Genomic DNA, 11,929 nt, shown 5'->3' on the forward strand with positions numbered 1-11,929 from the left:
CCACGGCCGAACGCACTAAGCATTGCGCCACGGAAGCTTAGAATTTAAAATGTTGTCAAGTATGGTGGAAAAACTTTGACTTTTTATGTTACTTAAAACATTTCACACTAACGCTCCAGCGTGGGATCTAACCACCAACCTTTCGGTTAACAGCCGAACGCCCTAACCTAACCATCGCGCCACGGAAGCCTAAAAATTAAATGGCCGTCAGGTATTGTGGAAAAACATTGACTTTTTACGTTACTTATAAAACATTACACAACCGTTCCCGGGTGGGCTTGAACCACCAACCTTTCGGTTAACAGTCGAACGCGCTAACCATTGCGCCACCGAAGCCCAAAAATTAAATGGTCGTCAGGTATTGTGGAAAAACTTTGGCTTTTTACGTTACATCTGAGACCTCACTACACCGCTCCCGGATGGGCTCGAACAACCAACCTTTCGGATTACAGCCGAACGAGCCAGCCATTACGCCACGGAAGCCTAAAAATTAAATGGTCGTCAGGTATTGTGGAAATACTTTTATATTTTACGTTACAATGACACCTCATAACACCGCTCCCGGGTGGGCTCGAACCACTCACCTTTCGGTTAACAGCCGAACGCGCTAACCATTGCGCCACCGAAGCCCAAAAATTAAATGGTCGTCAGGTATTGTGGAAAAACTTTGGCTTTTTACGTTACATCTGAGACCTCACTACACCGCTCCCGGAAGGGCTCGAACCACCAACCTTTCGGTTAACAGCCGAACTCGCTAACCATTGCGCCAGCGAAGGCCAAAAATTAAATGGTCGTCAGGTATTGTGGAAAAACTTTGGCTTTTTACGTTACATCTGAGACCTTACAACACCGCTCCCGGATGGGCTCGAACCACCAACCTTTCGGTTAACAGCCGAACGAGCCAGCCATTACGCCACGGAAGCCTAAAAATTAAATGGTCGTCAGGTATTGTGGAAATACTTTTATATTTTACGTTACATTGACACCTCATAACACCGCTCCCGGGTGGGCTCGAACCACTCACCTTTCGGTTAACAGCCGAACGCGCTAACCATTGCGCCACCGAAGCCCAAAAATTAAATGGTCGTCAGGTATTGTGGAAAAACTTTGGCTTTTTACGTTACATCTGAGACCTCACTACACCGCTCCCGGAAGGGCTCGAACCACCAACCTTTCGGTTAACAGCCGAACGCGCTAACCATTGCGCCAGCGAAGGCCAAAAATTAAATGGTCGTCAGGTATTGTGGAAAAACTTTGGCTTTTTACGTTACATCTGAGACCTTACAACACCGCTCCCGGATGGGCTCGAACCACCAACCTTTCGGTTAACAGCCGAACGCGCTAACCATTGCGCCACCGAAGGCCAAAAATTAAATGGTCGTCAGGTATTGTGGAAAAACTTTGGCTTTTTTCGGTACATCTGAGACCTCACAACACCGCTCCCGGATGGGCTCAAACCACCAACCTTTCGGTTAACAGCCGAACGCACTAAGCAATGCGACACAGAAGCTTAGAATTTTAAATGTTGTCAGGTATTGTGGAAAAACTTTGACTTTTTACGTTACTTATAAAACTACACACCTACGCTCCCGGGTGGGTTCGAACCACCAACCTTTCGGTTAACAGCCGAACGCGCTAACCATTGCGCCACCGAAGCCCAAAAATTAAATGGTCGTCTGGTATTGTGGAAAAACTTTGGCTTTTTACGTTACATCTGAGACCTCACAACACCGCTCCCGGATGGGCTCGAACCACCAACCTTTCGGTTAACAGCCGAACGCGCTAAGCATTTCGACACAGAAGCTTATAATTTAAAATGTTGTAAGGAATTGTGGAAAAAATTTGACTTTTTACGTTACTTATAACACTTCACACTAACGGCCCAGCGTGGTCTCTAACCACCAACCTTTCGGTTAACAGCCGATCGCGCTAACCATGTCGCCACAGATGCCCGGAAATTAAGTGGTCGTCAGGTATTGTGGAAAAACTTTGTCTTTTTTCGGTACATCTGAGACCTCACAACACCGCTCCCGGATGGGCTCGAACCACCAACCTTTCGGTTAACAGCCGAACGCACTAAGCAATGCGACACAGAAGCTTAGAAATGCAATGGTCGTCGGGTTGAAAAAATTTTGACTTTTTACGTTACTTATAAAACTTTACACAACCGTTCCCGGGTGGGCTTGAACCACCAACCTTTTGATTAACAGCCGAACGCTCTAACCATTGCGCAACGGAAGCCCAAAGATATATGGTCTTCAGGTATTGTGGAAAAGCTTTAACTTTTTACGTCACATCATATACCTCACAACACCGCTCCCGGATAAAGGCAACGGAAGCCCAAAGATATATGGTCTTCAGGTATTGTGGAAAAACTATGGCTTTTTTCGGTACGCCTGAGACCTTACAACAGCGCTTGCGGATGGGCCTGAACCACCAACCTTTTGATTAAAAGCTGAACTTGCTAACCATTGCGCCACAGAAGCCCAAATATTAAATGGTCGTCAGGTATTTTGGAAAAACTTTAGCTTTTTACGATACATCTGAGACCTCACAACACCGCTCCCGGGTGTGCTCGAACCACCAAGCTTTCGGATAACTGTCGAACGCGTTAACCATTGCGCATTGGAAGCCAAAAAATTAAATGGTTTTCAGGTATTGTGGAAAAACTTTGACTTTTTACGTACCATCTTATACCTCACTACACCGCTCCCGGAAGGGCTCGAACCACCATCCTTTCGGTTAACGGCCGAACGCGCTAACTATTGCGCAAAGGAAGCCCAAAAGATATATGGTCTTCAGGTATTGTGGAAAAACTTTACACAAATGTTCCCGGGTGGGCTTTAGCCACCAACCTTTCGGATAACAGCCGAACGCGCTAACCACTGCGCCACAGAAGCCCGGCAATTAACTGGTCGTCAGGTATTGTGGAAAAACTTTGTTTTTTAACGTTACATCTGACACCCCACAACACCGCTCCCGGGTGGGCTCTAACCACCAACCTTTCGGTTAACAGCCGAACGCGCTAACCTAACCATCGCGCCACGGAAGTCTAAAAACTAAATGGCCGTCAGGTATTGTGGAAAAACTTTGATTTTAACGTTACTTATAAAACATTACACAACCGTTCCCGGGTGGGCTTGAACCACCAACTTTTCGGTTAACAGCCGAACGCGCAAGCCATTACGCCACGGAAGCTAGGAAATTAATTTGATGTCAGGTATTGTGGAAAAACTTTGAATTTTTACGTCACATCTGAGACCTCACAACACCGCTCCCGGATGGGCTCGAACCACCAACCTATCGGTTAACGGCCGAACGCACTAAGCATTGCGCCACGGAAGCTTAGAATTTAAAATGTTGTCAAGTATGGTGGAAAAACTTTGACTTTTTATGTTACTTAAAACATTTCACACTAACTCTCGAGCGTGGGATGTAACCACCAACCTTTCGGTTAACAGCCGAACGCCCTAACCTAACCATTGCGCCACCGAAGCCCAAAAAATAAATGGTCGTCAGGTATTGTGGAAAAACTATGGCTTTTTACGTTACATCTGAGACCTCACAACACCGCGTCCAGATGGTCTCGAACCACCAACCTTTTGGTTAACAGCCGAACGCGCTAACCATGGCGCCACAGATGCCCGGAAATTAAGTGGTCGTCAGGTATTGTGTAAAAACTTTGACTTTTTTCGGTACACCTGAGACCTTACAACAGCGCTTGCGGATGGGCCTGAACCACCAACCTTTTGATTAAAAGCTGAACTTGCTAACCATTGCGCCACAGAAGCCCAAATATTAAATGGTCTTCAGGTATTGTGGAAAAACTTTACACAAATGTTCCCGGGTGGGCTTTAGCCACCAACCTTTCGGATAACAGCCGAACGCGCTAACCACTGCGCCACAGAAGCCCGGCAATTAACTGGTCGTCAGGTATTGTGGAAAAACTTTGTTTTTTAACGTTACATCTGACACCCCACAACACCGCTCCCGGGTGGGCTCGAACCACCAACCTTTCGGTTAACAGCCGAACGCGCTAACCATTGCGCCACGGAAGCTCAGAAATGAAATGCTCGTCAGGTATTGTAGTAAAACTTTGGCTTTTTACGTTACATCTGAGACCTCACAACACCACTCCCGGATGGGCTCGAACCACCAACCTTTCGGTTAACAGCCGAACGCTCTAACCATTGCGCAACGGAAGCCCAAAAATTAAATGGTCTTCAGGTATTGTGGAAAAACTTTGACTTTTTACGTCACATCTGAGACCTCACAACACCACACCCGGATGGGCTCGAACCACCAACCTTTCGGTTAACAGCCGAACGCTCTAACCATTGCGCCACAGAAGCCTAAAAATTAAATGGCCGTCAGGTATTGTGATAAAACTTTGACTTTTTACGTCACATCTGAGACCTCACAACACCGCTCCCGGATGGGCTCGAACCACCAACCTTTCAGATAACAGCCGAATGCGCTAACCACTGCGCAACGGAAGCTCAAAAATTAAATGGTTTTCAGGTATTGTGGAAAAACTTTGACTTTTTACGTCACATCTGAGAACTCACTACACCATTCCCGGATGGGCTCGAACCACCAACCTTTCGGATTACAGCCGAACGAGCCAGCCATTACGCCACGGAAGCCTAAAAATTAAATGGTCGTCAGGTATTGTGGAAATACTTTTATATTTTGCGTTACATCTGACACCTCATAACACCGCTCCCGGGTGGGCTCGAACCACCAATCTTTCGGTTAACAGCCGAACGCGCTAACCATTGCACCACCGAAGCCCAAAAATTAAATGGTCGTCAGGTATTGTGGAAAAACTTTGACTTTTTATGTTACTTAGGCTGTTAACCGAAAGGTTGGTGGTTCGAGCCCACCCAAGAGCGGTGTTGTGAAATCTCACATGTAACGTAAAAATCCAAAGTTTTTCCACAATACCTGACGAACATTTAATCGTTGGGCTTCCGTTGCGAAATGGTTAACGCCGTCGGCTGTTACCGAAAGGTTGGTGGTTCGAGCCCATCCGGGAGCGGTGTTGTGAGGTCTTAGATGTAACGTAAAATTCAGAGTTTTTTAAAAATAACTGACGAACATTTAATTTTTGGGCTTGCGTGGCGCAATGGTTAGAGCGTTCAGCTGTTATTCAAAAGGTTTGTGGTTCGAGCCCATCCGGGAGAGGTGTTGTGAAGTCTCAGATGTGCCGTAAAAAGTCAAAGTTTTTCCACAATACCTGACGAACATTTAATTTTTGGGCTTCCGTGGCACAATGGTTAGCGAGTTCGGCTGTTAACCGAAAGGTTGGTGGTTCGAGCCCACCCGGGAGCGGTGTTGTGAAATCTCACATGTAACGTAAAAATCCAAAGTTTTTCCACAATACCTGACGAACATATAATTTTTGAGCTTCCGTGGCGCAATGGTTAGCGCGTTCGGCTGTTAACCGAAAGGTTGGTTGTTCGAGCCCATCCGGGAGCGGTGTTGTGAGGTCTTAGATGTAACGTAAAATTCAGAGTTTTTTAAAAAAAACTGACGAACATTTAATTTTTGGGCTTCCGTGGCGCAAAGGTTAGAGCCTTCAGCTGTTATTCAAAAGGTTTGTGGTTCGAGCCCATCCGGGAGCGGTGTTGTGAAGTCTCAGATGTGACGTAAATAGTTAAAGTTTTTCCACAATACCTGACGAACATTTAATCTTTGGGCTTCCGTTGCACAATGGTTAACGCCGTCGGCTGTTAACCGAAAGGTTGGTGGTTCGAGCCCATCTGGGAGCAGTGTTGTGAGGTCTTAGATGTAACGAAAAATTCAGAGTTTTTTAAAAATAACTGACGAACATTTAATTTTTGGTCTTCCGTGGCGCAATGGTTAGAGCGTTCAGCTGTTATTCAAAAGGTTTGTGGTTCGAGCCCATCCGGGAGCGGTGTTGTGAAGTCTCAGATGTGACGTAAAAAGTCAAAGTTTTTCCACAATACCTGACGAACATTTAATCTTTGGGCTTCCGTTGCACAATGGTTAACGCCGTCGGCTGTTAACCGAAAGGTTTGTGGTTCGAGCCCATCCGGGAGCGGTGTTGTGAGGTCTCAGATGTGACGTAAAAAGTCAAAGTTTTTCCACAATACCTGACGAACATTTAATCTTTGGGCTTCCGTGGCGCAATGGTTAGCGCGTTCGGCTGTTAACCGAAAGGTTGGTGGTTCGAGCCCATCCGAGAGCGGTGTTGTGAGGTCTCAGATGTGACGTAAAAAGTCAAAGTTTTTCCACAATACCTGACGAACATTTAATCTTTGGGCTTCCGTGGCGCAATGGTTAGCGCGTTCGGCTGTTAACCGAAAGGTTGGTGGTTCGAGCCCACCCAAGAGCGGTGTTGTGAAATCTCACATGTAACGTAAAAATCCAAAGTTTTTCCACAATACCTGACGAACATTTAATCGTTGGGCTTCCGTTGCGAAATGGTTAACGCCGTCGGCTGTTACCGAAAGGTTGGTGGTTCGAGCCCATCCGGGAGCGGTGTTGTGAGGTCTTAGATGTAACGTAAAATTCAGAGTTTTTTAAAAATAACTGACGAACATTTAATTTTTGGGCTTCCGTGGCGCAATGGTTAGAGCGTTCAGCTGTTATTCAAAAGGTTTGTGGTTCGAGCCCATCCGGGAGAGGTGTTGTGAAGTCTCAGATGTGCCGTAAAAAGTCAAAGTTTTTCCACAATACCTGACGAACATTTAATTTTTGGGCTTCCGTGGCACAATGGTTAGCGAGTTCGGCTGTTAACCGAAAGGTTGGTGGTTCGAGCCCACCCGGGAGCGGTGTTGTGAAATCTCACATGTAACGTAAAAATCCAAAGTTTTTCCACAATACCTGACGAACATATAATTTTTGAGCTTCCGTGGCGCAATGGTTAGCGCGTTCGGCTGTTAACCGAAAGGTTGGTTGTTCGAGCCCATCCGGGAGCGGTGTTGTGAGGTCTTAGATGTAACGTAAAATTCAGAGTTTTTTAAAAAAAACTGACGAACATTTAATTTTTGGGCTTCCGTGGCGCAAAGGTTAGAGCCTTCAGCTGTTATTCAAAAGGTTTGTGGTTCGAGCCCATCCGGGAGCGGTGTTGTGAAGTCTCAGATGTGACGTAAATAGTTAAAGTTTTTCCACAATACCTGACGAACATTTAATCTTTGGGCTTCCGTTGCACAATGGTTAACGCCGTCGGCTGTTAACCGAAAGGTTGGTGGTTCGAGCCCATCTGGGAGCAGTGTTGTGAGGTCTTAGATGTAACGAAAAATTCAGAGTTTTTTAAAAATAACTGACGAACATTTAATTTTTGGTCTTCCGTGGCGCAATGGTTAGAGCGTTCAGCTGTTATTCAAAAGGTTTGTGGTTCGAGCCCATCCGGGAGCGGTGTTGTGAAGTCTCAGATGTGACGTAAAAAGTCAAAGTTTTTCCACAATACCTGACGAACATTTAATCTTTGGGCTTCCGTTGCACAATGGTTAACGCCGTCGGCTGTTAACCGAAAGGTTTGTGGTTCGAGCCCATCCGGGAGCGGTGTTGTGAGGTCTCAGATGTGACGTAAAAAGTCAAAGTTTTTCCACAATACCTGACGAACATTTAATCTTTGGGCTTCCGTGGCGCAATGGTTAGCGCGTTCGGCTGTTAACCGAAAGGTTGGTGGTTCGAGCCCATCCGAGAGCGGTGTTGTGAGGTCTCAGATGTGACGTAAAAAGTCAAAGTTTTTCCACAATACCTGACGAACATTTAATCTTTGGGCTTCCGTGGCGCAATGGTTAGCGCGTTCGGCTGTTAACCGAAAGGTTGGTGGTTCGAGCCCACCCAAGAGCGGTGTTGTGAAATCTCACATGTAACGTAAAAAGCCAAAGTTTTTCCACAATACCTGACGAACATTTAATTTTTGGGCTTCCGTGGCGCAATGATTAGCGCGTTCGGCTGTTAACTGAAAGGTTGGTGGTTCGAGACCATCCGGGAGCGGTGTTGTGAGCTCTCACATGTAACGTAAAAAGCCAAAGTGTTTCCACAATACCCGACGACCATTTATTTTTTGGGCTTCCGTAGCGCAATGGTTAGCGCGTTCGGCTGTTAACCGAAAGGTTGGTGGTTCGAGCCCACCCAAGAGCGGTGTTGTGAAATCTCACATGTAACGTAAAAATCCAAAGTTTTTTCACAATACCTGACGAACATTTAATCTTTGGGCTTCCGTTGCGCAATGGTTAACGCCGTCGGCTGTTAACCGAAAGGTTGGTGGTTCGAGCCCATCCGGGAGCGGTGTTGTGAGGTCTTAGATGTAACGTAAAATTCAGAGTTTTTTAAAAATAACTGACGAACATTTAATTTTTGGGCTTCCGTGGCGCAAAGGTTAGAGCGTTCAGCTGTTATTCAAAAGGTTTGTGGTTCGAGCCCATCCGGGAGCGGTGTTGTGAAGTCTCAGATGTGACGTAAATAGTTAAAGTTTTTCCACAATACCTGACGAACATTTAATCTTTGGGCTTCCGTTGCACAATGGTTAATGCCGTCGGCTGTTAACCGAAAGGTTGGTGGTTCGAGCCCATCCGGGAGCGGTGTTGTGAGGTCTCAGATGTGACGTAAAAAGTCAAAGTTTTTCCACAATACCTGACGAACATTTAATCTTTGGGCTTCCGTGGCGCAATGGTTAGCGCGTTCGGCTGTTAACCGAAAGGTTGGTGGTTCGAGCCCATCCGAGAGCGGTGTTGTGAGGTCTTAGATGTGACGTAAAAAGTCAAAGTTTTTCCACAATACCTGACGAACATTTAATCTTTGGGCTTCCGTGGCGCAATGGTTAGCGCGTTCGGCTGTTAACCGAAAGGTTGTAGGTTCGAGCCCATCCGTGAGCGGTGTTGTGAGGTCTCAGATGTGACGTAAAAAGTCAAAGTTTTTCCACAATACCTGACGAACATTTAATTTTTGGGCTTCCGTGGCGCAATGGTTAGCGCGTTCGGCTGTTAACCGAAAGGTTGGTGGTTCGAGCCCACCCAAGAGCGGTGTTGTGAAATCTCACATGTAACGTAAAAAGCCAAAGATTTCCACAATACCTGACGACCATTTCATTTCTGAGCTTCCTTGGCTCGAAGGTTAGCGCGTTCGGATGTTAACCGAAAGGTTGGTGGTTCGAGCCCACCCAAGAGCGGTGTTGTGAAATCTCACATGTAACGTAAAAAGCCAAAGTTTTTCCACAATACCTGACGACCATTTCATTTCTGAGCTTCCTTGGCTCGAAGGTTAGCGCGTTCGGATGTTAACCAAAAGGTTGGTGGTTCGAGCCCACCCGGCTGCCGTGTTGTGAAGTCTCAAATGTAACGTAAAAAGCCAAAGTTTTTCCACAATACCTGACGAACATTTAATTTTTGGGCTTCCGTGGCGCAATGATTAGCGCGTTCGGCTGTTAACTGAAAGGTTGGTGGTTCGAGACCATCCGGGAGCGGTGTTGTGAGCTCTCACATGTAAGGTAAAAAGCCAAAGTGTTTCCACAATACCCGACGACCATTTATTTTTTGGGCTTCCGTTGCGCAATGGTTAACGCCGTCGGCTGTTAACCGAAAGGTTGGTGGTTCGAGCCCACCCAAGAGCGGTGTTGTGAAATCTCACATGTAACGTAAAAATCCAAAGTTTTTTCACAATACCTGACGAACATTTAATCGTTGGGCTTCCGTTGCGCAATGGTTAACGCCGTCGGCTGTTAACCGAAAGGTTGGTGGTTCGAGCCCATCCGGGAGCGGTGTTGTGAGGTCTTAGATGTAACGTAAAATTCAGAGTTTTTTAAAAATAACTGACGAACATTTAATTTTTGGGCTTCCGTGGCGCAATGGTTAGAGCGTTCAGCTGTTATTCAAAAGGTTTGTGGTTCGAGCCCATCCGAGAGCGGTGTTGTGAAGTCTCAGATGTGACGTAAAAAGTCAAAGCTTTTCCACAATACCTGACGAACATTTAATCTTTGGGCTTCCGTTGCACAATGGTTAACGCCGTCGGCTGTTAACCGAAAGGTTGGTGGTTCGAGCCCATCCGTGAGCGGTGTTGTGAGGTCTCAGATGTGACGTAAAAAGTCAAAGGTTTCCACAATACCTGACGAACATTTAATTTTTGGGCTTCCGTGGCGCAATGGTAAGCGCGTTCGGCTGTTAACCGAAAGGTTGGTGGTTCGAGCCCACCCAAGAGCGGTGTTGTGAAATCTCACATGTAACGTAAAAATCCAAAGTTTTTCCACAATACCTGACGAACATTTAATCGTTGGGCTTCCGTTGCGCAATGGTTAACGCCGTCGGCTGTTACCGAAAGGTTGGTGGTTCGAGCCCATCCGGGAGCGGTGTTGTGAGGTCTTAGATGTAACGTAAAATTCAGAGTTTTTTTAAAATAACTGACGAACATTTAATTTTTGGGCTTCCGTGGCGCAATTGGTTAGAGCGTTCAGCTGTTATTCAAAAGGTTTGTGGTTCGAGCCCATCCGGGAGCGGTGTTGTGAAGTCTCAGATGTGACGTAAAAAGTCAAAGTTTTTCCACAATACCTGACGACCATTTCACTTCTGAGCTTCCTTGGCTCCATGGTTAGCGTGTTCGGATGTTAAGCTTAAGGTTTGTGGTTCGAGCCCATCCGGGAGCGGTGTTGTGAAGTCTCAGATGTGACGTAAAAAGTCAAAGTTTTTCCACAATACCTGACGAACATTTAATTTTTGGGCTTCCGTGGCGCAATGGTTAGCGCGTTCGGCTGTTAACCGAAAGGTTGGTGGTTCGAGCCCACCCAAGAGCGGTGTTGTGAAATCTCACATGTAACGTAAAAAGCCAAAGATTTCCACAATACCTGACGACCATTTCATTTCTGAGCTTCCTTGGCTCGAAGGTTAGCGCGTTCGGATGTTAACCGAAAGGTTGGTGGTTCGAGCCCACCCAAGAGCGGTGTTGTGAAATCTCACATGTAACGTAAAAAGCCAAAGTTTTTCCACAATACCTGACGACCATTTCATTTCTGAGCTTCCTTGGCTCGAAGGTTAGCGCGTTCGGATGTTAACCAAAAGGTTGGTGGTTCGAGCCCACCCGGCTGCCGTGTTGTGAAGTCTCAAATGTAACGTAAAAAGCCAAAGTTTTTCCACAATACCTGACGAACATTTAATTTTTGGGCTTCCGTGGCGCAATGATTAGCGCGTTCGGCTGTTAACTGAAAGGTTGGTGGTTCGAGACCATCCGGGAGCGGTGTTGTGAGCTCTCACATGTAAGGTAAAAAGCCAAAGTGTTTCCACAATACCCGACGACCATTTATTTTTTGGGCTTCCGTTGCGCAATGGTTAACGCCGTCGGCTGTTAACCGAAAGGTTGGTGGTTCGAGCCCACCCAAGAGCGGTGTTGTGAAATCTCACATGTAACGTAAAAATCCAAAGTTTTTTCACAATACCTGACGAACATTTAATCGTTGGGCTTCCGTTGCGCAATGGTTAACGCCGTCGGCTGTTAACCGAAAGGTTGGTGGTTCGAGCCCATCCGGGAGCGGTGTTGTGAGGTCTTAGATGTAACGTAAAATTCAGAGTTTTTTAAAAATAACTGACGAACATTTAATTTTTGGGCTTCCGTGGCGCAATGGTTAGAGCGTTCAGCTGTTATTCAAAAGGTTTGTGGTTCGAGCCCATCCGAGAGCGGTGTTGTGAAGTCTCAGATGTGACGTAAAAAGTCAAAGCTTTTCCACAATACCTGACGAACATTTAATCTTTGGGCTTCCGTTGCACAATGGTTAACGCCGTCGGCTGTTAACCGAAAGGTTGGTGGTTCGAGCCCATCCGTGAGCGGTGTTGTGAGGTCTCAGATGTGACGTAAAAAGTCAAAGGTTTCCACAATACCTGACGAACATTTAATTTTTGGGCTTCCGTGGCGCAATGGTAAGCGCGTTCGGCTGTTAACCGAAAGGTTGGTGGTTCGAGCCCACCCA

General features: G+C 46.4%; 1 non-coding gene across 1 annotated transcript; it reads right to left on the minus strand.

The window, feature by feature from the left end:
- Positions 1-3,985: 3,985 nt before the first annotated feature.
- TRNAN-GUU (transfer RNA asparagine (anticodon GUU)) lies at positions 3,986-4,058 on the minus strand. Its single transcript has one exon. It is a non-coding gene; the product is annotated as a tRNA-Asn (tRNA).
- Positions 4,059-11,929: the final 7,871 nt, after the last annotated feature.

The sequence above is a fragment of the Phalangium opilio genome, unplaced genomic scaffold (genome assembly GCF_054372755.1).
Source record: "Phalangium opilio isolate 3A_F unplaced genomic scaffold, DU_Popi_V2 ptg000352l_1, whole genome shotgun sequence".
Classification (NCBI taxonomy): Eukaryota; Metazoa; Arthropoda; class Arachnida; order Opiliones; family Phalangiidae; genus Phalangium; species Phalangium opilio.